Source organism: Lissotriton vulgaris, chromosome 5 (assembly GCF_964263255.1).
Source record: "Lissotriton vulgaris chromosome 5, aLisVul1.2, whole genome shotgun sequence".
Classification (NCBI taxonomy): domain Eukaryota; kingdom Metazoa; phylum Chordata; class Amphibia; order Caudata; family Salamandridae; genus Lissotriton; species Lissotriton vulgaris.
This window is the reverse complement of record NC_141693.1, coordinates 346,920,232-346,945,030: the sequence shown is the minus strand read 5'-3', so window position 1 is coordinate 346,945,030 and position 24,799 is coordinate 346,920,232. Positions and strand designations below refer to the sequence as shown.

The following is a 24,799-nucleotide window of genomic DNA, read 5'->3' as shown; positions in this document are numbered from 1 at the left end:
GCTTTGAAGCTGCTCTGTGTTTTCACAGTGCAGGCGGCAAGCAGCTTACCCTGTCAAATGAGATTAGAGATTTCCCTTGCAGGCGGGGGCAGTGAGTGACTGCACCCGCTTGCAAGGGGACATATGGGGGGTCCATGGAACCCACTTCTGCCCCTCCAGAGGGCAGCAATCAGGGGGCGCACAGATAGTGCACCTACTGACAGCTTTGACCCTGCGCCCCCTTCTGTAATACAGTGCAGAGGCACAGGGATTCCCTCATTTGCATGGGCCACACCCCATGCAAATGAGGGAACGCCCTCTGAAGATATTGCTGGCACTTTATGTTCGCCTGCGCTATCGGTAGTACAGATGTGGACGCACAAGGATCGGCGGCCCCTTTTGTAATAACAGAATGCGTAAGGGGCACGCAAAGAGGGCACAAACGTCCGTGGCGCCCCCGGGCACTTTCATGATACGGCCCCTGGTAATGTAAAAAATTGAGGGCCCTTGAAGGATGCAGGCGGTGCAGTTCTTCCTCTTTGGTTGGATGGTGAGGCGGGTAACAAGTTATTAGAGTGATGCCCTGACCCAAGTGAAACGGGTAACCACCTTCTGCAGGAAAGAAGCCTTAGTCTGAAGGACCAATTCATATGGAAAAATGTGGTAAAAGGGGGATGAACGGACAAAGGGCCTGCAGCTTGCTAACACACTGAGTCATGGTAAAGGCAATCAAAAAAAGCCCTTAAGGTAAGCAGCCGCAAAGAACAACTGTGCGTGGGCTTGAGGGGTGAACAGATGAGCACCAGTTAGCACCCCACTGAGGCATGATGAAGGGAAAAGGTAGAATCAAATGTGCCAACCCCTTCAAAGATTTCAAACAAAATAGGCGATGAACAACAGTGGTTAATTCGGCAAACCAAGAAAAAGCAAAAGGGCCAACAGAAAGCCCTTACGAGTACCAAAAAAAAAGCTTTGCCTAGTCAAGTAAAGCACTAAGCACAACACATCAGATAACCACGCCTTTTGATGTTCTTGGAAGTGCAAAACAACAAACTGGAACCAACAACAGGAATAAACAAACTTGGTAAATAGGTGACCAGATGAGAGGACGACGCCCATATCTCTGCAGGCAGGTGAAAAAACTGAACTCAGACTGCCAAGCTCTACGTCCATGAATGAAAGAGAGGTTCAGATGCGAACCTGTGCCTCCCACTGAGACAGGAGGTCTTCCCTGAGCAGAAGCAGATGACACAAGGGCAGGTGGAGGGGACCAGAGAACCACAATCTTTGAGGCCACTCCAACTTGATCAAGATAACTTGCCTATGGTCCAAGCAAAACCAAAGGGGATAATGGACGGAGTGTTGAACAATGCAAGCACTCACCCCCAGTCGACTTATCTGGGTTTAATCCATCATCATTCTTTAGCTCACTCCGCCACCCCAGTTCAGACATGTCAATATTTAACAAAACAAGAGCACCCCATATGTCCTTGCAAACTGGGTAAGTACAGTTGTACTAAAGAAACAACGTTCACAAGGAACTCAAATAGAACTTTGGATAACAGATATACGGCAATTTGATTAATTGCCCTGTCTGATAAAAAACTATATACTGGTGATCTCTTCTGTATATTACTGTGATTCAATCATTACATCTTGCACTGACAAGCTCACTGAACAACCCCCTGGTTATAGCCTATTTCCTTGAACAGGCGCTTTATTTCTACAAAAATCAGCAATTTATATACATTTCATATAAAAACATCAAATAGACATTGAAACCAATTTTTGAAAAACATTTACATAACATTATGATTACGGTCACTACACTTGGGGCTATGTAAATATTTTTCAAAAATTGGTTTCAATGTCTATTTGATGTTTTTATATGAAATGTATATAAATTGCTGATTTTTGTAGAAATAAAGCGCCTTTATCCAAAGTTCTAATTGAGTTCCTTGTGAACGTTGTTTCTTTAGTACAACCAGTTCAGACATGGCCATATGCAAATCAGTCTGACCCTGTGCCTCATGGGAACAGTCCAGCCCAAACAGCCAAGCAATGTCTTCCCTGGACCGGAAACAAGCATCCTGGGACCGGTTTCTGGCTAATCAGCCATGCTAACTTGAATCCAGTGGCAAAGTGAGCAAGGGACCCACGTCTGGGCATAACATGCCAACTTAGAGCAAACAAAGCAATACCAAAGGGGATGATGGACGGAGCGTTTGAGCAAATCAAACACTCACCCCCAGTCAACTGATCTGGGTTTAATCCATCATCATTCTTTAGCTCAATCCATCACCCCAGTTCAGATATGGCCATATGCAAATCAGTCTGACCCTGTGCCTCATGGGCATAGTCTAGCCCAAACTACCAAGCCATGTCTTCTTGGACCGGAAACAAGCATCCTGGGACCGGTTTCTGGCTAATCAGCCATCATCAGCCAGGCTAGCTTGAATCCAGTGGCAAAGTGAGCAAGGGACCCACGTCTGGGCATACCCTGCCAACTTAGGGCGAACAAAGCGATACCAAAGGGGATGATGGACGGAGCGTTTGAGCAAATCACAGGAATACATGGATACCCGACCTGCAAAGAGGTGACAAAAATGGTGATCATCCAGAATGGGATGGTGGCCAATGGAAATAGCATGCCTGCCCAATCAGCCTTGGTGCAATACTTCACGGGGGAGTACTGGCCCTTCTCAGTAGCAAACAGGCACTCTGTGGTAGTGATTGTTTGACAATCTGCAGGACTCCACTGTCCATGGGGATGGACCGCCAGCATCACAAATAAAATGAAATCCTACTTAATACAGAATACAAATGCTTCTTTATGGGTGAATGAAAGGTATTTTGCAGGAGGGGCTAGGATTAGGAGAAAGAGAACTGCTGTTGCTGCTCTCAACGGCCTTTGAATCAGTCACGCTATCCGTAGCTGCAGAATAGGTTCTTGCACTGCTGCAAAGATTGCCGCCTAACAGGAGTAGTCCCTGAACTTTTAGTACTACTTGGGCACATCTGAGCTACATGTGCAGGCAGTCAGTTGGCGGGTGAGAGGGGGTTTCCACAGCGTTTTCTCAACTATTGCTGGATTGCCAATAGGCTGGTGCTTGCAATGGTGGTAGCTATCATCTGACTACTCTGGGCTGCAGTAAGGAAATGCCTCTTTATGTATGGTCACACCCAAGGTTTTGCACTGATGCTGTTAGTTTTTAGACTCAGTGTGCACTGAGGCATGCTAACCAGACCTCAGTGCTAGTGCCCTGACCTTGAAATGTGTTTTGAATTGGCTTATACGCACTAGAATACGCTAACCTACTGATAAGTCCCTAGTATATGGTACCCAGGGCCAGTAAGTTAGTGGGTCACCCCAGGGATTGCAGCATTGGTTGTGCCACCCTTGGTGTGACAAAGGTAAAGCATGACTCCCAGTCTGCCACTGCAGACAGAGCGGTGTGTCACTGCTAGCCCGACATTGCCATTTAAAAGAATGGCAAAGCTCAAACCTCCCTTTTTAATATTTGTAAGTCATCTTTATGGTAGGCCCTAACGAGCCATAAGGAAGGGTGTAACATATTGTAAAACCAGAACATGTATTTTACGTGTTCTGGCAGGTAAAACGCCAAACTGACGTTTTACTGTGGAAAGGCGTGGTCGCCCCATTGGTAATTGCAGGGTTACATGATGACCCCACAGCTGTGCTGACTCCTTTATGGTGCAACTAAAGTTGATACTCCAATTGACGATCAAGTCAAAATTAATGTAACTTGCTTTTACAAAGTTGCAATTCTTCTGTATCCTTAACCGTTGCACACCAGGTTTGTCTACAAGACAGATTTCTTTCCTCCTGAGGAGGAGTGCACATGACTTCCAGGAAAGGAAACAATACAAGCCTGCATGGGAGAGGTGTTACCTCTCTCTTCCAGGAACCATACAGGTGTAAGCCCAAAAGGTGAGCTTCAAAGGAAAAACTGCCTTTAAAGGGAGCCCAGCTGAAGCAAGAGACTCCAAAGGTCCGTTGGCTGCCCTCCTGCTCACAGTACAAGGACACAACAGCTGAAGACACCTGCTGGGGCAATTCGTAGTCCAGAATTTTCACACTGCTGCCAACTGTTTCCATGCAGCACCAGAGACCAGGAGCCGATGCTCAAAGTTGCACCCGAGTCCGCTGGCCATGGGAGAGTCATCAGAGTGCAGCTTTGTTGCCCAGAAGAAGAGTTATCACTCAGGGAAGGATTTGGCTCAGAGTGCGAGAACAGGCCACTCGTAGCCCAGCGGCGAATGGACTTCTACCAGGACCTCGAGGGACATAGACCCAGAGGCCAAGACTGCCTCACCCCCATCGATGGACCAACGAGTAGCCGCAGGAAGACCCCGAAGACAGCATCACATCTAGAGCACTCTTGAGCATCCTATATCCTCTACATCAAGAACACTTCAAAAAGGAACCTATAGTAAAGGGAAAAAAGTGTAGCCGGGATTCAGCACATACACAGAACTATGAGCAGGAAAACAGGACCTCGTGTATAGGGGTTGCACGTTCCTACCACCTTAGTGCCCAAAATCCCAAAACCGACTAGCTAGTGTGTCTCATTCGTTCTCCTATATAATCACAAAGCTACAAATGATTAGACAACCCAGAACACAACATTCCAGACTCTCTCAGGAATCGCGATAGCAAGACATACCCTTTCTCTCACTCACTCGTACTAGTCCACAATAAGGATAGTCAGAGTCACTGTATAGTTCAAATTGTCTATTTTAACTATTGTGCTCTATATTGCAGTATATGAGCCAATACCAGCAGCACTTTACAAAAGAAGGGTACGAAGTTCCTAGGTGATCTAATAATCACTTACAAAAAGCGCTAGCTTCTTATATAAAAAGTGTATTACAGACGAAAAGGAGGGGAATTCCTCCTTTCGGAACTAGGGCTCTCACACTCCCAGCAAGCTAGGTGTCATGCTTCATCATATGAGTCTGCTCCTCGTCGGGCCGGGGCTGCAACGGGCACTTTATCGGAGATCTTTTGTTCCTTGCCGTAAGGGTGCCGTGGGTGTGAGAGGCCTAGGTGAGTGTAGATGTAGGGAGTGGTGCTTTTAAAATAGGTAAGGGAGTCCTCTGTGATGTAATTCTATTCTGTGAGGGACCCTTCCTGATTAAAATGAAAAGTAGGGAGGGGTAACTCTTTCTGTTACAATGTGACAGAATGCATACTCGACTCCCAGGAGGTCAACATGTTTCTCGCCCTATACTGTCAAGGAGTGATCATTGGCGATTCTTCAGGACCGTGTGAGAAAGAAAACACAATCTACATGTGGGTGGTGAGGTGTGTCGCTACCTTCTACTGGTTGTCCCCTTGGGTCATTACCCTTGGAGATGTGAGGCAATTTAGTTAGATATGTAATTTAGCCTCATCAGGTGCAGCAGAGTGCTGATTGTGGTGTCTCTGTTCCTATTTGGAACCCGTCGGCCGACTTACCCTGCTCCGGCGCTACCAGCAGCAAAATGCATAAACCTAGCACAGTTAGCATTGTTACAATACCATAGAATATGAAGGTGGGTGTCATTATATATAGACAGTGGAAAAAGGACTATAAGGCCTAACCACCCTCCCATTGGTAAGTAACGGTTTATTGTATAAAGGAAGATCTCTGGGCTTTGTCAGCAGACCCCATATCTTAGAGCCTAGATGGTAGTTTTACATCATAGGAACAGCATAGCTCTTCTCCAAGGAAAGGTTTCCCTCCAAGTGTCTGTGAACAACATGCAACCCGTAATATCAAAGCATGAGCTCTCCAGCAGTGCAGCTGTGTGTAGTATGCTTTGTCTAGGTAATAGGGACTGACCAGAACAGAATAACAAGGTGCATGTTTTTCGACCTTGCACATCGTGTTCAGACTTAACTCCAAGAACAGCAGAGAAGGCAGAAAGCAGACCGTCCTCATGTGAAAGGCACAGTCTTGAAAAATAAAGTCATGTAGTAATGTGCGCAAAATCAGCATCATGGCAGCAGAGCTCACGCTAACTTAGCAATGTCGAGAATGACCCCAAGGGCCACATAACAAAAGTGCTTTGAACTGAATGAAGACTGCTTCCCTGACCAAGGTAGCTGTGTCTGAGAACCTTTTTGGTCCCCCTGGCTAGTTCCCTGTCAGAGTTGGTTGCCCAAAGTAAATCAAACTGACCGCAATATAACTATCCAAAGTTTTTGCTCAAAAGGTTTACCAATACTTGTTCATGTTTAAGTGAAAAAATGCATATCTACTATACTTTGTAAAATCTGTAGCTCCGGAACACTCAGGTGGATCTTTTTCGATTTGGCGTCTAAAATTACAGCCTATTTTTATAAACTGGTATCGCATTTCTTAAGTGTCTTGTGTCTTTCTTCTTCGATTGTGTTGGTGCTGTTTAAATGCTTTACACTTGTTCCGTTGTGTAAGCCTGATTGCTCGCAGCTACAGCTACCCATGGTTGAACTAAAGGTTTAACTAACAAAACCAACTGGTCGTAAAGGGGTTGGTAAGTGTATTACGGGCAGATTATACTACACCCCATTTCCTAACAACTGCCAGTTACCATGGTCAGGTTGGCCATATGGGCAATGGGGAATATTGCATGTCACAATGTGCCACGGCCCAAGGTCGGCTGTAGACCAGTTCTTCCTCCATTCATGGCATCCATAAATCACATTTGCAGTTAACCACTTCTGAGGCCTACAAATATACATTTGCTGAGAGTAAATAAACAACAGATATCTGTAACTATCTTTCTGGTGGATACTCGAACTATAGATTCCTCACCTTGTGAATACTCTGCGGTGTCACACTGGATCTGGAATTGTTAAAAGCATTTCCCCTGCACACCAGCAGGTGGTATTATGCGGCACGCTGCAGATGTTGTTCCGCTATGGGAGTTACAGGAGGCTTCTCATAGAATGGCCACTCATGCAAGCTTGTCACTTGCTTTCGAGGCTGTCCCTGCCCTCAGAGGCAGAGCCCTTTGGCAGATTGACCAGTGTGCAGGTCCCTAGACCTGGGATAATTTTAGATGAAAAAAAAAAAGAGTCCAGTTCACAGAACGGCGGAGGGAGGCTCTGTAAAGAGCATGCAGTTAAATGAAATATTAACCAGGAAAATGTTTCCGAACATAAGTAACTTTTTCTTGTAATTGATACTTCTAACCACAGTTTCTTCAACTCACAAATAGATGTCATAGCAAGACCTCCCAAAGTGGGGGTCTGTGAACTGGCAGACACAAAAGTCCTGAAGGATCGAATAGGCAAAATGACACACTCGATAGACCTGAAAGTAGAGGTAGTAGTGCTGTGTGAACGTGTGTACCAATGCCCATGTAGCAGCCTGACAAATGTCCAGGACAAGCACTCAAGTGCTAATGCAGTGATAGCACCTTTGGCCATAGTACAAAGAGCACGCAAGTCTTCGGGAGAATGTTTCTACACCAGACCATAGTAAATCTTTATACAGAGAACAATCCATCAGGAGATGGTCTGTTTTTGCACTGGCTTACCCTTCTTTGCACCAGAAATACCTTCAAAGAGCTGATCGTCCACTCAATGTTCCTTTAGGCAATCAATATAAAATATAGGTTCCAAAAGATGAAGTCCTTCTTCACCCTTAGAGAGATGAGATGGAGCAAAGAAAGCCGGAAAGGTGAAATCTTGCCTGACATGAAAAGGAGTGACGATTTGTGGAAAACGCGAACCCGGGTCCTAAAGAACAAGTTACTTACCTTCTGTAACGATGTATCTGTAAGAAACATTAGTTAGTGATATATTCCTTACCTTAGAATAACCCCCAGGCGTCAGACTGGACCCAGAAAGCTTTCGTCAGCAGTACCCCTGCGCATCGTTCGGCATCGTCGTACGGCTCCGCGTACATCGTAGTCGCCGAGATGACGTCACTGGAGCTACTTAGACGAGCCCACGAGTGCCGACATCAGTTCTGAACACGACTTTGTGCGCCAGGAACGCAGAGACATGCAAGACACCGACCATTGGTGCATTGAAACTAGGGCCCTGAAAGGGATGACCTTAACCCTAGAAATCAGTTCGCAGAATGGGGAGGATGGATGGGGCGGTAAGGAATCTATCACTAACTAATGTTTCTTAAAGATATATAGTTACCGAAGGTAAAATAATTGTTCATCTGAAAGAAACACGTTAGTGATAGATTACTTACCTTAGAATAGATACCCCAGCAATACCAGCCCCGGTGGTAGGTCTGCAAACAAAGATCACACCAGAAAGTCACGGAGAACAGAACTGCCAAAGAAGCAGTCTCTCCGGATTTGGCTGTCAAGGCAATAATGCTTAGTAAAAGCGTGCAGCAAGGCCCACGTGGCTGCCTGACAGATGTCTTGCAGGAGGACACCACGTCCCAATGCAGTAGCAGCTGCCGTCGCCATGGTAGAATGGGCGCACAATCCCACCACAGGTTCCTTTTTAGCAAGAGGATAACAGGCCTTGATACACAAGACAACCCAGCGGGAGATAGTCCTCTTGTGTACAGCCTGGCCTTTCTTGGCGCCCAAGAAGCCAACTAAGAGCTGGTCATCCACCCGGAACTGTTGTGTGCGATTCAGGTAAAAAGAGTGTAAGCAAAAACAATTCCCAACAGGTATCATGCAAAGACAGTTTTAATAATGTATGCAATATGCATTACACAAAGGAAGAAACCAAGGAGTCATTTGAATTTTTTTGAGAAAAGGCAGTATTATTCACCAAGAGGCAAAAGGGAATGGTTTTTCACATGACAATACAGTTAAAACAGCACTGTACAGAGCAGATCATGTGACAACCCAGTGGCACTTGGTGCAAGGTGCTATATACAATTGGTGATAGTGAAGGTGCAAGTGCTAAAGTGAACAGCGTGATTGACGCATGAACTAAAGTATTTACATCAAATAATAGCTCCACAGAAACAAGTTGTAATCACTTAAAATAAGATTTGTCAAAAATTGAACAGGAGCACAAAACATGATATGCGTCATATGATTCAGGCTGTGAAGTCGACGGCGTTTCGATCCCCTTTAGTCGGGATCGTCATCAGGACAGGGTTGTCGATGGAACCAGTGAGTGGTACCCAGGCAGGGAGGCGTGTGTAGCTGAAGTCCAAGCGGTTGCTCAAAAGTCGAAAGCTGATCGTTGATTGTATCTGATCAGCGGGCGGGATTTGCTGCGCCTGAGTGAATCAGGGCGGCGGAAGGCAATTGGGGCTCTTCTGGTGGGCGGCTGCGAGCAGTTAATGCTGGAGCAAACCCTGTCCTGATGACGATCCCGACTAAAGGGGATCGAAACGCACCTTCACTATCACCAATTGTATATAGCACCTTGCACCAAGTGCCACTGGGTTGTCACATGATCTGCTCTGTACAGTGCTGTTTTAACTGTATTGTCATGTGAAAGACCATTCCCTTTTGCCTCTTGGTGAATAATACTGCCTTTTCTCAAAAAAATTCAAATGACTCCTTGGTTTCTTCCTTTGTGTAATGCATATTGCATACATTATTGAAACTGTCTTTGCATGATACCTGTTGGGAATTGTTTTTGCTTACACGACACACCCATCCCAACGAGGTTTATGGGTCTTCTCCTGTTCTTATACATATCAGGTAAAAAGAGAGCACACGTTTTGGGTCCAGAAGGTGGAGCCTCTCTTCCTCTCTGGAAGGGGGAGGAGGCAGAAAGAAAGTGGGCAAGGTGATAGTTTGCCCGATGTGGAAGTCAGTGACAACCTTTGGCAAGAAGGATGAACGAGTGCGAAGCACAACCTTGTCCGGATGGACCGACAGAAAGGGAGGCTTACAGGAAAGAGCCTGGAGCTCAATCACGCGCCTAGCGGAGGTGATGGCAACCAGGAAAGCAGTTTTCAAAGTTAATAAAAGAAGAGGACAGTTGTGCAGTGGCTCAAAGGGAACGCACATCAAATAGGTAAGGACCACTGTGGCATTACAAACAGAATAGGAGGGAAAAGGTGAGAAATGCCTTTGAGAAATCTATTTACAACTGGGGACTTGAAAAGAGAGGGCTGATCAGGAAGCCTGAGAAAGGCTGAAAAATGCAGAAAGATAGCCCTTAATAGTGCCCAGAGCAGAGTCCTGCTGATCCAGGGAAAGAAGGAACAGTAGAACCTCTGAAAGAGGGGCAGTAAGGGATCCACTGCCTTTGTTGTGCACCATGCCACAAACTTGTTCAATTTGCAGGCGTATACCGATTTTGTGGGGGGCCGCCTGGCTACCAAAATGATATCATAGACTTCAGGATGCAAGTCAAAAGGAATTAACTGTCGCTGCTCAATCTCCACGCATGTAGGGCGAGGCTGGACAGGTTCAGGTTGCTGCAACAGAAGATCCTCCCAAAAAGGCAGTCGGGTTGGGGGATCCATGCTCATATGCCTCAGCGGGTCTCGGGCTCAAAAATTCCACGGCCTCGACAATTCTCGCTCCGGTGCCTACTCGACTCACGGGGTCTCACTCTGCAACTCTGGGCAATAGCTTGCTTAATCTCCACGACGGCCCCTCGCGGCGGGATGCCTGGCTTTCACCCTGTGGACACCCTGCCGGGGCCTCTCACAGGGGAATACCAGGACGGGTTCCCTAGGCAAGCGCCAGGATGCCCTTTGGGTGACAGGTTGCGCTATATAAATATACCTACATTTACATTTACATATTGAGTAGCTCGGGATACCAAACTCTTCGAGCCCAGTCTGGAGCCACAAGAATGACTTGGGCCTGGTCTCGCCTGATCTTCTTCAGCACTCTGTGTAGAAGTGGTATAGGTGAAAAAGCATACAATAGACCGCAGCTCAACTCATGACAAAAAGTGTCGCTGAGCGAGTGCCGCCTTGGAAATTTCCACGCACAGAAGTGATGACATTGCACGTTCTCTTCGGTGGCTAATAGATCTAACCAAGGCTCTCCCCACTGTCGAAAGAGACCTTGTGCCACCTCTGAGTGAAGATGCCATTCATGATCCATTATGCACCTGCGGCTGAGTTTGTCCGCCCTGGCGTTCAAGGAACCTGCCAGGGGTTGAACTGTCAAGGAAATGCCTTGACGTTCCAGCCATGTCCAGAGGCGCTGAGCCTCCTGACATAGGGTCCACGGCCCCACCCGACTTGTTTGTTGCAATACCACATGGCGGTGGTGTTGTCTGTGAACACCTGCACGGCTCTCCCTATGACAGAGGGAAGGAATGCTTTCAGTGCAAGTAGGATCGCCTGGAGCTCCAGAAGGTTGATATGGAGCCTGGACTCCGCCAGAGACCAGAGGCCTCTGAGTCAACCTCTCCCATGTGGCCGTGCCATCCCACGAGGGACACATCAGTCACCACTGTGTACTCCGGTTGGGGAAGGGAGAGGGATCTGCTGCTGACACACCAATGCAACTGTTGTGCAGCGCCCTCAGGGATCTGGACATATTCGGACAGGTCCCCTTGATGCTGCGCCCACTTGAACTTCAGGTCCAACTGCAGAGCCCACATATGCCATCTAACGGTGATGGATCAAGCCCTGATCTGTTGACTGGGTAGGAGTGTTCTGCTTAATTCAGATACTCTGTCCATCACCACCCCCTTTTCTGAATCGTTTTGTCCACCATAAGCGTGGAAGGGTATGCTCAGATGTGAGTCCCTTGCTCACTGCACCATCAGGATTCAAGCAAGCCGGGCCAAAGACGGCTGTAATGCCAGAAACCGGTCCCCGGAAGCTTGTTTCCTTTCCAGTAAAAGAATTGGCTTGGTAGTTTGGTCTGCCCTGTTCCCATGATGCACTGGGCCAGGGACAGACTAATTTGCATGTAGCCAGGTTCTGAGCTGGGATGGTGCAGTGAGCTAAAAAACGGTGATGGATCAAGCCCTGATCTGTTGACTGGGTAGGAGTGTTCTGCTTAATTCAGATACTCTGTCCATCACCACCCCCTTTTCTGAATCGTTTTGTCCAACATAAGTATGGAAGGGTATGCTCAGATGTGAGTCCCTTGCTCACTGCACCATCAGGATTCAAGCAAGCCGGGCCGAAGACGGCTGTAATGCCAGAAACCGGTCCCCGGAAGCCTGTTTCCTTTCCAGTAAAATAATTGGCTTGCTAGTTTGGTCTGCCCTGTTCCCATGATGCACTGGGCCAGGGACAGACTAATTTGCATGTAGCCAGGTTCTGAGCTGGGATGGTGCAGTGAGCTAAAAAACGGTGATGGATCAAGCCCTGATCTGTTGACTGGGTAGGAGTGTTCTGCTTAATTCAGATACTCTGTCCATCACCACCCCCTTTTCTGAATCGTTTTGTCCACCATAAGCGTGGAAGGGTATGCTCAGATGCGAGTCCCTTGCTCACTGCACCATCAGGATTCAAGCAAGCCGGGCCGAAGACGGCTGTAATGCCAGAAACCGGTCCCCGGAAGAATGTTTCCTTTCCAGTAAAAGAATTGGCTTGCTAGTTTGGTCTGCCCTGTTCCCATGATGCACTGGGCCAGGGACAGACTAATTTGCATGTAGCCAGGTTCTGAGCTGGGATGGTGCAGTGAGCTAAAAAACGGTGATGGATCAAGCCCATATCTGTTGACTGGGTAGGATTGTTCTGCTTAATTCAGATACTCTGTCCATCACCACCCCCTTTTCTGAATCACATATGCCATCTGGCATGATTGGTCAGCAGGAAACACAAGGCCATGAGGCCCAGCAGCCTCAAGGTCATCCTGACCGAAATCCAGGACAAGGGCCGAAAGATCGGAATCATAGCCCAAATGTCCTGGACTCACGGTTCAGGAGGATAAACCAGAAACTGCGCCGTGTCGAGAACCGCTCCGATGAAAAGGAGCATCTGAGAGGGAATCACGTGCGACTTCGGCACGTTAATGGAGAACCTCAGCAAATGCTTGAGATAGGCCGTAGTCTGGAGGTGCGAGACAACTGCTTAGGGGAAACCCACCTTCAACAGCCAGTCGTCGAGATAGGGGAAGACTGAAACCCCTGATCTGCGCAGATGAGCTGAGACCACCGCCATCACTTTTATGAACACCCGAGGGGCGCTGTTTAAGCCAAAAGGGAGCAGGGTGAACTGAAAGTGCTCGTGGCCTACCTTGAACCGCAGGTAACGCCGGCGGGACAGCAGGACGGGGATATGAAAGTAGGCGTCCTGCAGGTCCAACGCTACCATCCAGTCTTGCGGGTCTAGGGCAGACAAGACTTAAGCAAGTGTGAGCCTCTTGAACTTCTCCTTCAATTGACGTTCCGAAGGTCTAAAATAGGACGCAGGCCATTGTCCTTTTTCGGAACCAGGAAGTAGTGGGAGTAGTAACCATGACCTACTTCTGGTGTGGGAATGTGCTCGATGGCACCCTTGACCAAGAGGGCCACAACTTCTTGGTGGATAAGTGCTAAGTGAATCTCAACATGCGGTGGTACTGAGATGGATTGGCTGGAGGGGTAGTCTTGAAGGGGAGGGTATAGCCCGGGGGAGGTGTGGCGAATCCTGCCACCCACTGGGCGTGTGGTGGGCCTGAAACACAGGACTAGGAAGGTTTGGAGCGGGTGGCTGCAGGGGATGTGGTGGACGGACCCGCCCGCTGGCCCCGTGACCCACCTCTGCGGCCCCACGTCCGTGGCTGGTCTCAGACTGTTGCTGCGCAGGTCGGTGGCTCTGAAATAAACGTGTTTAGGAGCCCCTTCCTTGGCCACGAAAGGAGCGAAAAGCAGGAGTGCGCTTGGCCGAAAGGCCTAAGGACTTGGCTGTAGCCCGTGAGTCCTTAAAACGCTCCAACGCACTGTCTCCTTTGTCGCCAAAAAGGCGAGTGCCATCAAAGGGTATATCCATCATGTGTTCTGGACATCCCAGAAAAAGCCAGGTGTGGCGGCGTAGCACCACTGTCGAGGAAATCGCTCTGCCCAGTGAGTCGCGGTGTCAGGGCCACAATGAATCATGAACTTGGCTGAGTCTCTCCCCTCAGCAACAGCTTGAGAGCCCTGTCCGGGCCTATTCCGGACACTGAGGCAGCACCTGAGCAACCGTGTCCCATACAGAATGGGAATAACGGCCCAAGAGGCATGCAGTGTTCTCAGACCGCAGGCCTGAACTGGTGGAAGTAAAAATGTTCTTCCCAAATTGTTCCTGTTTCTTGGATTCCCAGTCCAGAGGTCCGGAAGTGAATGCTCTTGGGGACGCAGAGACTTGGACAACCAAGCTCTCAGGGGCCCTGTGTTGGGCCTGGACCAGGTGCCCAAAATAACGTCCGAAAGTGCGTCATCGAAGGGCAGCAGCGGCTCCGTAGAGGAAGACGCCGGCCAAAGCAATTCTGTCAGGAGGTTAGTCCTGGCTGCCACCATAGGGAGCTTGGGGTGGAGAGCCTCGGCTGCTCTATGCAACACCACAGAATATGTACCACCCTCCTCCGTAGCCACGGTAGGCGGAAATAGTGTGCCATGTTCTGGAATAAATTCCAGGTCACCTGTATCCTCCATATCCTCTTCCCAGTCCGGGTCTAACTCACACTGGGCTGCGAGAGGGTCCTCCGACCCGCCCAGTCCTCCACAACCTGCTGAGCAGGCGGGAAAGAAGAAGGTGGATGGAGAAAGGGATAGAAATTCCCCTTCGGCGTCGATCGACACTGATCAAGCACCGTCTCCACGTCGGGGTGGAAGCAGGGGGCGGTGGCGGTCAGGAAGCCGGCTGACACCAGCGGAGGTCGTACCAGGCCAACCGACATCGGTTGGGATCCAAGCATGGATTCATTGGGGTCTCTCGGCGTCGAGACCGGAGTCGTCGTCGACGTCGGGGCCGGAGCGGACGATGTAGAAGAGTAAGGACCCCCAGTCGGACCGGCGGGGCCCTAAGGCGTGCCGACAGGGCCTGAAGGGCCAAAGACACGGGCCACGGCTGACAGGAACTCCTGCAGCTAGGCCAGAGTCACCGATGGATGGAGAGTAGGTCATCGCCAACTGCGTAGGCTCTGCCGGAGCCGCAGGGGCAGACCCACCCGCACCCCCAGATGTGTGGCGCGACAGGCTAGGGGAAGTCTAAGAGCGGCGTCGCTTCTTCAACTTTTTGTGCTTCGCCTTACCTAACTCCAAGTGTGAAGACTTCGTCGAACGATGGTGATGGCGGCTCCGCGACCGGTCACTCAACCTCCCACAGGAACGGGACCTTGAACAGTGCAGAGCCGACTCCCGGGCCTCCAGCAACTTTTGGGACCGCTTCCGCAAAGTTTTCGGAGCCAGGGCCCGGCATCCAGCATTCGGGGCAGGACTTGGAGTCTGTGCCCCAGACAGTAGAGACACTCACGGTGTGGGTCCATCACCGACATCGTGCTGGGACAAGCCGAGCAAGATTTAAAACCGAGCATCTCTACACACCAGGAGTCAAAGACTCAAAAAACCACGAACAAAAGTCCCCAAAAAGTCAGTCAAAAATTGACTGGGAGTACCGCTCTCTCCGGATCTGCGCTTGCTGGCGCAGAAAAAGAAAGAACTGATGTCAGCGCGTGTGGGTACGTCTAAGTAGCTCCAGCGACGTCATCTCGGCGACGACGCCAACGACGTACGCGGAGCCCTACAATGACACCTACCGACGCGCAGGGGTACTGCTGACAAAAGCTTTCCGGATCCAGTCTGATGCCTGGGGGTTATTTTAAGGTAAGGAATCTATCACTAACAGGATCACCAATCTCTGGGAAGAAAGTGGTATAGGTTGGGTTGACAGAAAGAGCCTGCAATTCGCTTCATCGTCTAGCCTATGTTATGGGAAAGACTCTTCAGCATCAGAAATCTCCAAGGGCAACTGTGCAGCGGTTCAAAGGGGCAGCACATCAAAAACATGACTAATTTCAAGTACCACTGATGCATCACAAAAAGGTTTTGGCAGAAACAAATGTTGCACGCCTTTCAAAACTCTCATTACAACAGGTGATTGAAATGAAATGAAATGAAATGAAATGAAAAAGGTTCTTAATAGAGCGCACTGTGACCAAGCGGCTTCCTGGCGCTAGAGGTGGGGAGCTGAGGGAGACAGGGGAAGCCAAAACTGTTTAGCAGGGATAAGCAGTGGAGAACAGGTGGGTTTTTAAGGCCTTACGGAATTGGGAATAAATGGTAATGGATCTGATTGTTAGAGGGAGACTATTCCAGAAGGAGGGACCCAAAACAGAGAATCTGGTGCCTCCGGTTTTGGATTTACGGAATCGAGGTACATTGGAGAGGAACTGATTAGAGGAGCGGAGGGAACGGTTGGGGACATAGGGAGTGATGAGAGAGTTGATAAAGACTGGGCCGATGCGGGCTCGAGCCATGAAGACCAGACAGCCTATCTTAAAGAGGGATCTCTGGGAGATGGGGAGCCAATGAAGTGTTTTCAGGACAGGGGTGATGTGGGAGGACTTTGGGAGGTGGAAAATAAGGCGGGCGGCCTGATTCTGGACAGCCTGTAGGCGGCGAAGTTCGTACGCTGGAATGCCCACGTACAGGCTGTTCCCGTAATCGAGACGGGAAAGAATCATGGCCAAAATAATAAGCTTAAGGGCGTCAGAAGAAAAGAAACGGGACACCTTTCGGATGATTCGGAGGGAAAGGAAACAGGAGGATACAACCGAGCTGATCTGGGCATGCATAGAGAGGTCCCGACTGACTCTAATGCCCAAGGTCTTTGCCGAGGCTGCTGGTAGAGGTGGAGGGCCAGAGATGGAGGGCCAAAAGGCAGTCGACCAAGGGGAAGAGGAGGAGCCAGTCAGGACCAACTCCGTCTTGTCCAGATTAAGCTTCAGTTGATTCCGATTCATCCAATCTGAAATAAAGGCCAAGGTAGAGTGAAATTTAGGTGGGGAGTGCAAGGGAGAAGAAAGATCAAATACGAGCTGGAGGTCATCCGCGTAGTTATACACGGAGACCCCCATTTCAAGATTGATTAAAACAACAAATGCTGATCTGGCAACATCAAACAAGCCAGATGAGCTGGTAAGTAGGCATTAACAGTGCGCAAAGGAAGTCTTTGCTGGGCTTGAAGGAGGACAACAACATTTCAGACAACTTTGCTTATAATGGGTCAAATTTATTGGGTGCTGCAACAATCCACAAATGTATCCCTATGACTGGCATAACCTGATTTTGTGGAGGGATGTCTCGCTGCCAAAATGACATCAACAATGTCAGCAGTAGGTCAAAGAAGATCAACTGGCACAGGTGAATCACCAAGCATGGAGATGCACATTCTGTTGGTCCTGGTCCATTACTCTGCCCTTCTGCTGTGACAGAAGATCCTCCCGAAGCCGTAGCTTGATTGGAGGACAGATGCGCATTCCCAGGAGTTTCAGGTACCACACTCTCCTGGGTCAATCCAGTGCCAATAGGATGACTTGTGCTGAGTCAATACTGATTATCTTTAGAGCTTGAGGCAGGAGAGGCTATGGCAGGAAGGCATACAGGAGTCCCGAACTCTAGTCTGATCAGAAAGAGTCTCTGGGTATAACTGCCATTTGTGATCCCCTAAGCACCTCTGGCTGAGTTAATTCGCCCTGAACTTTAAAGATCCCACCAGGTGATTCACCACCAGAGAAATTCTTTGGCAGTCCAAACACTTCCAGAGGTGCAGAGTGTCCTGGCGCAGGGTCCAAGAACCCTCCATGCCCTGTTTGTCACTGCGCCACATGGAGGTGGTGTTGCCTATGGCCGCCTGCACCAACTGTCCTTTGATGGTAGGTAGGAAGGCTTTTAATGCTAAGCGAATCACTTAACTCCAACTGATAGATGTGGAGTTGACTCTCCGAATGAGACCAGAGCAGAGGCCTCTATTCTCCACCTCTCCCAGATGGACTTCCCCAACCCTGTGACAAAGCAATTGTGACCACTGTTACCTCTGAGTGGGGTGAGGAGAGGGGCCTGCCACTGACCCAACTGTGGTCCAGTAGCCAACACTGCAGATACTTTGCAGTCACTGAAATCTGGATATGATTCACTAAATTCTCCTGATGCTGGCCCAATTGGGATTTATGGTCCCACTGCAGAGTCCGCATGTGAAACTTGATATGTTTGGCACACAAGGTTCAGGAGACAAACAACTTCAGGAGTTTCAGAGTCATCTGCACTGAGATCCAGGACAGAGGCTGAAACTTCAGCTGAATGCCCCAGACTTTCAGCTCCAGGGAAGGAGGGCAAGAGGTGGTGGTGGGGACTGAGGGAAATGGAGAGGCACAAAACTGCATCAAAATAAAAAATGGCTCAGATGAACTGAAAAGTTTATAAAGGTGTAAGTGTGACTTCGGCTTGTTGCTAGTGAATGATGTGAAGAAGTTTGCTGTTGCCTGGAGGTGATAGACGACTGCCTGCGGTGATACCAACTTTAGAAGTCAGTTATCAAGGTAGGGGGAAGACTAGTGCCTGCAAACTCCGACGGTGTGCTGCAAACACCACCTGCGTGCCTGTGGCCTGCAGGATGGTATATGGAAATAAGGATCTGCAGGTCCAACAGAACAATCTGTTCTTCGGTGTCTAGGGCCTGTTAGGACCTCAACAAGTGTGAGAATTTTGAATTTGTCCTTCCACAGGAAGGTATTGAAAGGACTAAGATCTAAGATAGGGTGAAGATCTAAGAAAGGACGAAGGCCTTTGTCCTTCTTTAGTACAAGGTAGTAACAGGAGAAACATCCAGTTCCTGCTTTAGAGCTCAAGACCTCTTTATGGTCACTTTGGCCAAAAGGGCCTGCAGTTTATGCTGCAAGACGGTCAGGTGGTTTTCTGTCAGCTGCCCTGATGGTGATGGAAGGTGTTTGTTATATTCTTTAGTGCTCTTTATGGTTAGAACTTAGATTAGAATTGGAGCGCAACTGTGTTCCATGTTCTAGGAGCAGGTTTGAGGGTTTGTCAGTTGTACTGTGGCTCCAGACCTGACTGCTTGCTTTACTTGATGCTGTGTGCTGCCATAAATAAAGAAGACTAAGAATTCTTCTAGATTACTTCTCCATGATTTATTTCACTATTGGGGATAAGTCATATTTGGCGACGAGGATGGGATACGATTCTTATAGATGACTTCTCCATGAATTACTTCACTATTGGGGATATGACAGTGTAGCAGGGTAGAAAGAAATGGGTGGGCGTAGGACCAATGGGCAATTTGGAGGACCCATTTTCAGAAGTAACTGCCCTTCAACCGTGGAGGAAATATCCAATCCTGTCTCCGAGAGGGGGGTTGCATGCTGTCTAGGACACATTAAAGCACTTTTGTAACTGCGACTGCTTGAAGGGCGGAGGTTTGGGGCCGGGTGGGATTGTTGAGGGACTGAGCTGCACATTGACCCTGCATGGCCTCGCTGAAAGCCTCCACTTGCTGTGACATTGCCAGTGGACCTGAAAATTCAGGATACATAAACACCAAGCTAGAATTGCAGCTGAAGGACATTGGGAGAGAGACCGCTAGGCATGTGTACACCCTCGTCCCCTCTCTGGAGTCCGAGAGTGACGGAAGAGGACCAATTCCTGCTCTCACGTATTTTTTAATTTTTTATCACTTATCTGAAGATTTTGAACATGATGATGATCTGCTGCAGGAATGGGACCGTCCTTTCAACTTTGATAGATAGCAGCTTGGACACTTTTTTTTATTTGATGAAGCAAAGTTTGGCCTCAGGGACTCTTATGGCCTTAAGGTTAATCTAGGTGTGGTTGTCGCAGGCCCTGGAGTCTTGCTCTGAACCCAGGCACCATAAACAGACTTTGTGAGGGTTTTAACAAAGTAGATTTGTTGTGCCTTGGGTTGAAGAATTAATCAAGGGCCTGCGACGACTGTGCCCAGATGACCCAGATGCCAACAGGGGAAGTGAGACCAAACAAGTATCTGTTTGTGACAGACCCTACATGTTTTACGGTTTAAACTCTGTTGTTTTAGAGGGTGACATTGTTCCTTGCCTACTGGATAATTTGGAAATATTTAACAAGAAAGTCCAAGGAGAAGCTCCGGCTCTGCATCTGAAGGCACACAAGGAAAGGAACGGACATAAGGGTGCGTGGGAAGCACTTATATGCGACTCAGCTCGTAACTTCTGGAGCAGAAAACATCAGTGTTGGGCTGCATGATGCCTCCGTGTGGCACGCAGTAGTACTGCTTTAAAGTTCCTAGATCCAGACTGAAGCCTTGGGAATATTCATAAGGTGAGGAATATGTGATTATAAGTATACATCAGAACTTCTCTGGCCCAAGTTAAGAGCTGAGGAGAGATTTATATGTGGCATATATTTCAAGTTGTCTGAAAAGAGAAATAATGTTCTACTTAGAAGTTAAACAATATTTGCAGGAAATCGAGAGACTGCAGACATTGCTGAAAAGGTGCTGTGTTCTGTCTTCAGAGAAGGCAATTAAAAACATTCACTACACGTGATTAGAGAGTCAAAATCATAACTCCTCCAATAAACTGCATTATAAGACATAACTTTTTGAAATACAAAAATTCTATTCAATCTGCTAAGCAAACTTTTTTTTGCATAATTCTAATTGCCTCCAACACAAAAAGAAGTGTTCACTATAATAAAGTAACTATTTTGTCTCGCTTTCCTACTTTTTGCAAGCAGTTAGCTGATTTCTCTGTAACCAAAAGCTTAAAAGTAGAGAATCTATTGCCATTTCAGCACCATCTAAGCTAGTTAAAAAGCAATCTACTATGCCCTTTGCCAAACACTGGTCCACTTTCAAGCTCTTTACAGTTTTATATTACATTCCCTAATGATGCAATGTAAATGTGGTTCTCTACTGGATCACATTTTTGTCCAAATGGAGTGATTTTGCCCTTTTTGCCCTATTCGGTATGATCAATGCCTCCCTATGGTTTGGTAACGTCCTCGAGTCTTTTAAAAAAGGCACTTGAGGAAAAATGTCAAAGTAGACTCTCTTGCTAGCCTATTACATTGCTCCTAGCTGTGCCAAAACTCTTCAAGGCCCACATTACTCTGTAAGTTAACATGTTTTTTTTATCTTACAACACTCTGAATGACTCCCAGTTCAGATTCCAAACTGACTGTATCAGCCATCTTGGCTGTGCTGGATGATCTCAATCTTGCTGCTGATGCAAATTCTAGAAGGCCTCTAATTTCCCTAGAATTATCCACAATCAATGATAACAGTGACTGTGTCATGCTCATAATGCAGGCATCACAGGGTCATGTTTTAACTGGTTCATTTTCTTCTTTACAGGCAGTAGTCAACAGATGAAGAACAAGTTACTTAACTTAGGTAATGCTTTTTAGGTCTCGGACTCGAAGGATGCGCTTGCGCAGTCTCGCTCCGAGACTTTATATCTACAGTATGGGGGCTTGAACCCGCCCCTCTTTTCCATTGGCTGGCCTCGTAAATGCTGACCAGCCATTGGAGGAGAGGGGCGTCACTCCGTTGAAGACCAGATTTGGGGGCGTGTTTTTTAGCTTCTTTCTGTTTTCTTTCTCTCCTCTTCCCATTAGCTGGAATTTTACATTCCAGCCAATGGGAAGAGGAGAGAAAGAAAACACGCCCCCCGAATCCAAAAATGACGCAGCGTTTCTCGAGGCATTTCTGCCTCGCCTCGGAGAAACATGGTGGTGTTCGGCTGCCCTCCTGACGGCTTCTTTTGTAAATGTAATTTAAACTGGCATTCTAAATCTGGCACAACTAAGCCGCACAGTGAAACCCCATAATAGGAACACTTGTAGACACATACTTTGGATCATGTGGCAGCTACACGAAGCCGGTACAAATATAAGAAGCTTTTGCCCAGCTGCAGTGCACCAAGCTTATTGTGTGTGGCCTTCGTCGATAGCAAAATGACTATATATTAGATATTTGAAATATATTTTGAACACAAAGTGAATGAGGTTAAAGTTGGAATTTCGAAGGCAGGTGGTGCACGTAACAAAAGCGTACCTCTCACGGGGCAATTTTGCATGGTTCTAACACTTATGATGGGCTTCTCAAAGCGAAACAATACACACAACCGAGACAAGTGTTCACATTACGCCCACACTTTGCTTTCAGTAAATTAAAATATTCAACCACGTCACCCTTTATCCTCTTCTTGGACAAGAACGACGGACTTCCACTAGTCGGATAGGATACTTCGGAACTGTCGCGGCCATCTTGAAGTTATAGGTCTAGCGGTAGGTGTGGTGCAAAGCCAGGCAGAACAATGGATGACTATCGCCGCCCTGTCTTTTGTGCGACCGTCCCTTACGTTCCACCTGCACGGTCGCGGTGCCACTGTTGGATGCTTCACTGGGGATTGCAGAGAAGAAGGGCAGATCAGGTTGCACCCCACCCCCCCTCTCCAAATGACGTGCTGCATCGCTGCAGGCCTCTCCGGAACAATGCTGTGGCGCTTTACGTTAGACCAGAGCAGGCCCGAAGTTGACAGCTCTCTCTCTTCGGGAAGTGGATGCCGGCAGTAGAGGAGGGTGCGGCACTGCGGTCAGAGACGCCATGGGGAACGCAGTGAGCAATGGGGGAAATGGAGAAGAAGAGGAACGGTTGAAGGCATGTCAAGCACAGCTGTTGACTCGGGTGGGGGTCTGGGTACGTCCCCTCCCGGTGTGCCGCCAGCACCCGGTCTCCTGCACAGTTGCAGGAGGCTGTGGCCCGCCTGCGCCAAGAAGCCTCGCAGGAGTCCCTGGTAGCACAGCATCATAACATGCTTCTCAGACGGCTGCAGGAAAGACAGAGTTGCGGTGAGGACATCGTCACCCTGGACCAGTTCTGCGAGATGCTGGAGAACCAGGGGGCCGGGGGCCGCGAGGGAGAGCAGGTGAGGGGTCCTTTTGGGAAAGCAGTTGATTGACCAGAGATGCGGTGGTTCATAAGCCTGGGCAGTCTGCTTGTGCGCGATTTCCTTGCCTCTGTTCCCTGCTTGTGCTCGCTTTTCTTGCCTCTGCCCCTGCCCCCTCTTTGTGCTCGTTTTTCTTGCCTCTGCCCCCTGCTTGTGCGCGATTTCCTTGCCTCTGTTCCCTGCTTGTGCTCGCTTTTCTTGCCTCTGCCCCTGCCCCCTCTTTGTGCTCGTTTTTCTTGCCTCTGCCCCCTGCTTGTGCGCAATTTTCTTGCCTCTGTTCCCTGCTTGTGTGCAATTTTCTTGCCTCTGTTCCCTGCTTGTGCTTACTTTTCTAGCCTCTGCCCCCTGCTTGTGTGCGATTTTCTTGCCTCTGTTACCTGCTTGTGCTCGCTTTTCTTGCCTCTGCCCCGTTTATGCCTGCTTTTCTTGCCTCTGCCCCCTGCTTGTGCGCAATTTTCTTGCCTTTGTTCCCTGCTTGTGCGCGATTTACTTGCCTCTGCCCCCTGCTTGTGCGCGATTTTCTTGCCTCTGTTCCCTGCTTGTGCTCGCTTTTCTTGCCTCTGCCCCTGCCCCCTCTTTGTGCTCGTTTTTCTTGCCCCTGCCCCCTGCTTGTGCGCAATTTTCTTGCCTCTGTTCCCTGCTTGTGCTTACTTTTCTTGCCTCTGCCCCCTGCTTGTGTGCGATTTTCTTGCCTCTGTTACCTGCTTGTGCTCGCTTTTCTTGCCTCTGCCCCGTTTATGCCTGCTTTTCTTGCCTCTGCCCCCTGCTTGTGCGCAATTTTCTTGCCTTTGTTCCCTGCTTGTGCGCGATTTACTTGCCTCTGCCCCCTGCTTGTGCGCGATTTTCTTGCCTCTGTTCCCTGCTTGTGCTCGCTTTTCTTGCCTCTGCCCCCTGTTTGTGCTCGTTTTTCTTGCCTCTGCCCCCTGCTTGTGCGCAATTTTCTTGCCTCTGTTCCCTGCTTGTGCTCAATTTTCTTGCCTCTCTTCCCTGCTTGTGCTAATTTTTCTTGCCTCTGTTCCCTGCTTGTGCTCGATTTTCTTGCCTCTGTTCCCGGCTTGTGGTCGATTTTCTTGCCTCTGTTCCCTGTTTGTGCGAGATTTTCTTGCCTCTGTTCCCTGCTTGTGCGCGATTTTCTTGCCTCTGCCCCCTGCTTGTGAGCGATTTTCTTGCCTCTGTTCCCTGCTTGTGCTCGCTTTTCTTGCCTCTTCCCCGTTTGTGCTCGCTTTTCTTACCTCTGTTCTTTGCTTGTGCGTGATTTTCTTGCCTCTGTTCCCTGCTTGTGCTTGATTTTCTTGACCGTGTTCCCTGCTTGTGCGTGATTTTCTTGCCTCTGTTCCCTGATTATGCTTGATTTTCTTGACAGGGTTCCCTGCTTGTGCGCGATTTTCTTGCCTCTGTTCCCTGCTTGTGAGCGATTTTTTTGACTGTGTTCCCTGCTTGAGAACAATTTTCTTGCCTCTGTTCCCTGCTTGTGCGCGATTTTCTTGCCTCTGTTCCCTGGTTGTGCCCGTTTTTTCTTGCCTCTGTTCCCTGCTGTTGCTCTATTTTCATGCCTCTGTTCCCTGCTTGTGCTCGCTTTTCTTGCCTCTGTTCCCTGCTTGTGCTCGATTTTCTTGACTTTGTTCCCTACTTGCGCGCGATTTTCTTGCCTCTGTTCCCTGCTTGTGCGCGATTTTCTTGACTGTGTTCCCCGGTTGTGCGCGATTTTCTTGCCTCTGTATCCTGCTTGTGCGCAATTTTATAGCCTCTGTTCCCTGCTTGTGATCGTTTTTTCTTGCCTCTGTTCTCTGCTTGTGGTCGTTTTTTCTTGCCTCTGTTCCCTGGGGCGTTACTGGGCAGAGATGGGCCGGTGGCTGACCTAGACTGAGGGATGTCTGTGTTTGTGTGTGTGTGTGTGTGTGTGTGTGTATGTGTGTGTGTGTGTATGTGGGTGTTGGGCTGTGTGTGTGTGTTGGGCTGTGTGTGTTGGGCTGTGTGTGTTGGGCTCTGTGTGTGTGTTGGGCTCTGTGTGTGTGTTGGGCTCTGTGTGTGTGTTGGGCTC

At 48.6% G+C, this 24,799-nt stretch overlaps 1 protein-coding gene across 2 annotated transcripts in view; it reads right to left on the bottom strand.

The window, feature by feature from the left end:
- USP48 (ubiquitin specific peptidase 48) overlaps positions 1–24,799 on the bottom strand; it is a 776,411-nt gene that overhangs the window by 6,953 nt on the left and 744,659 nt on the right. The window lies entirely within an intron of this gene.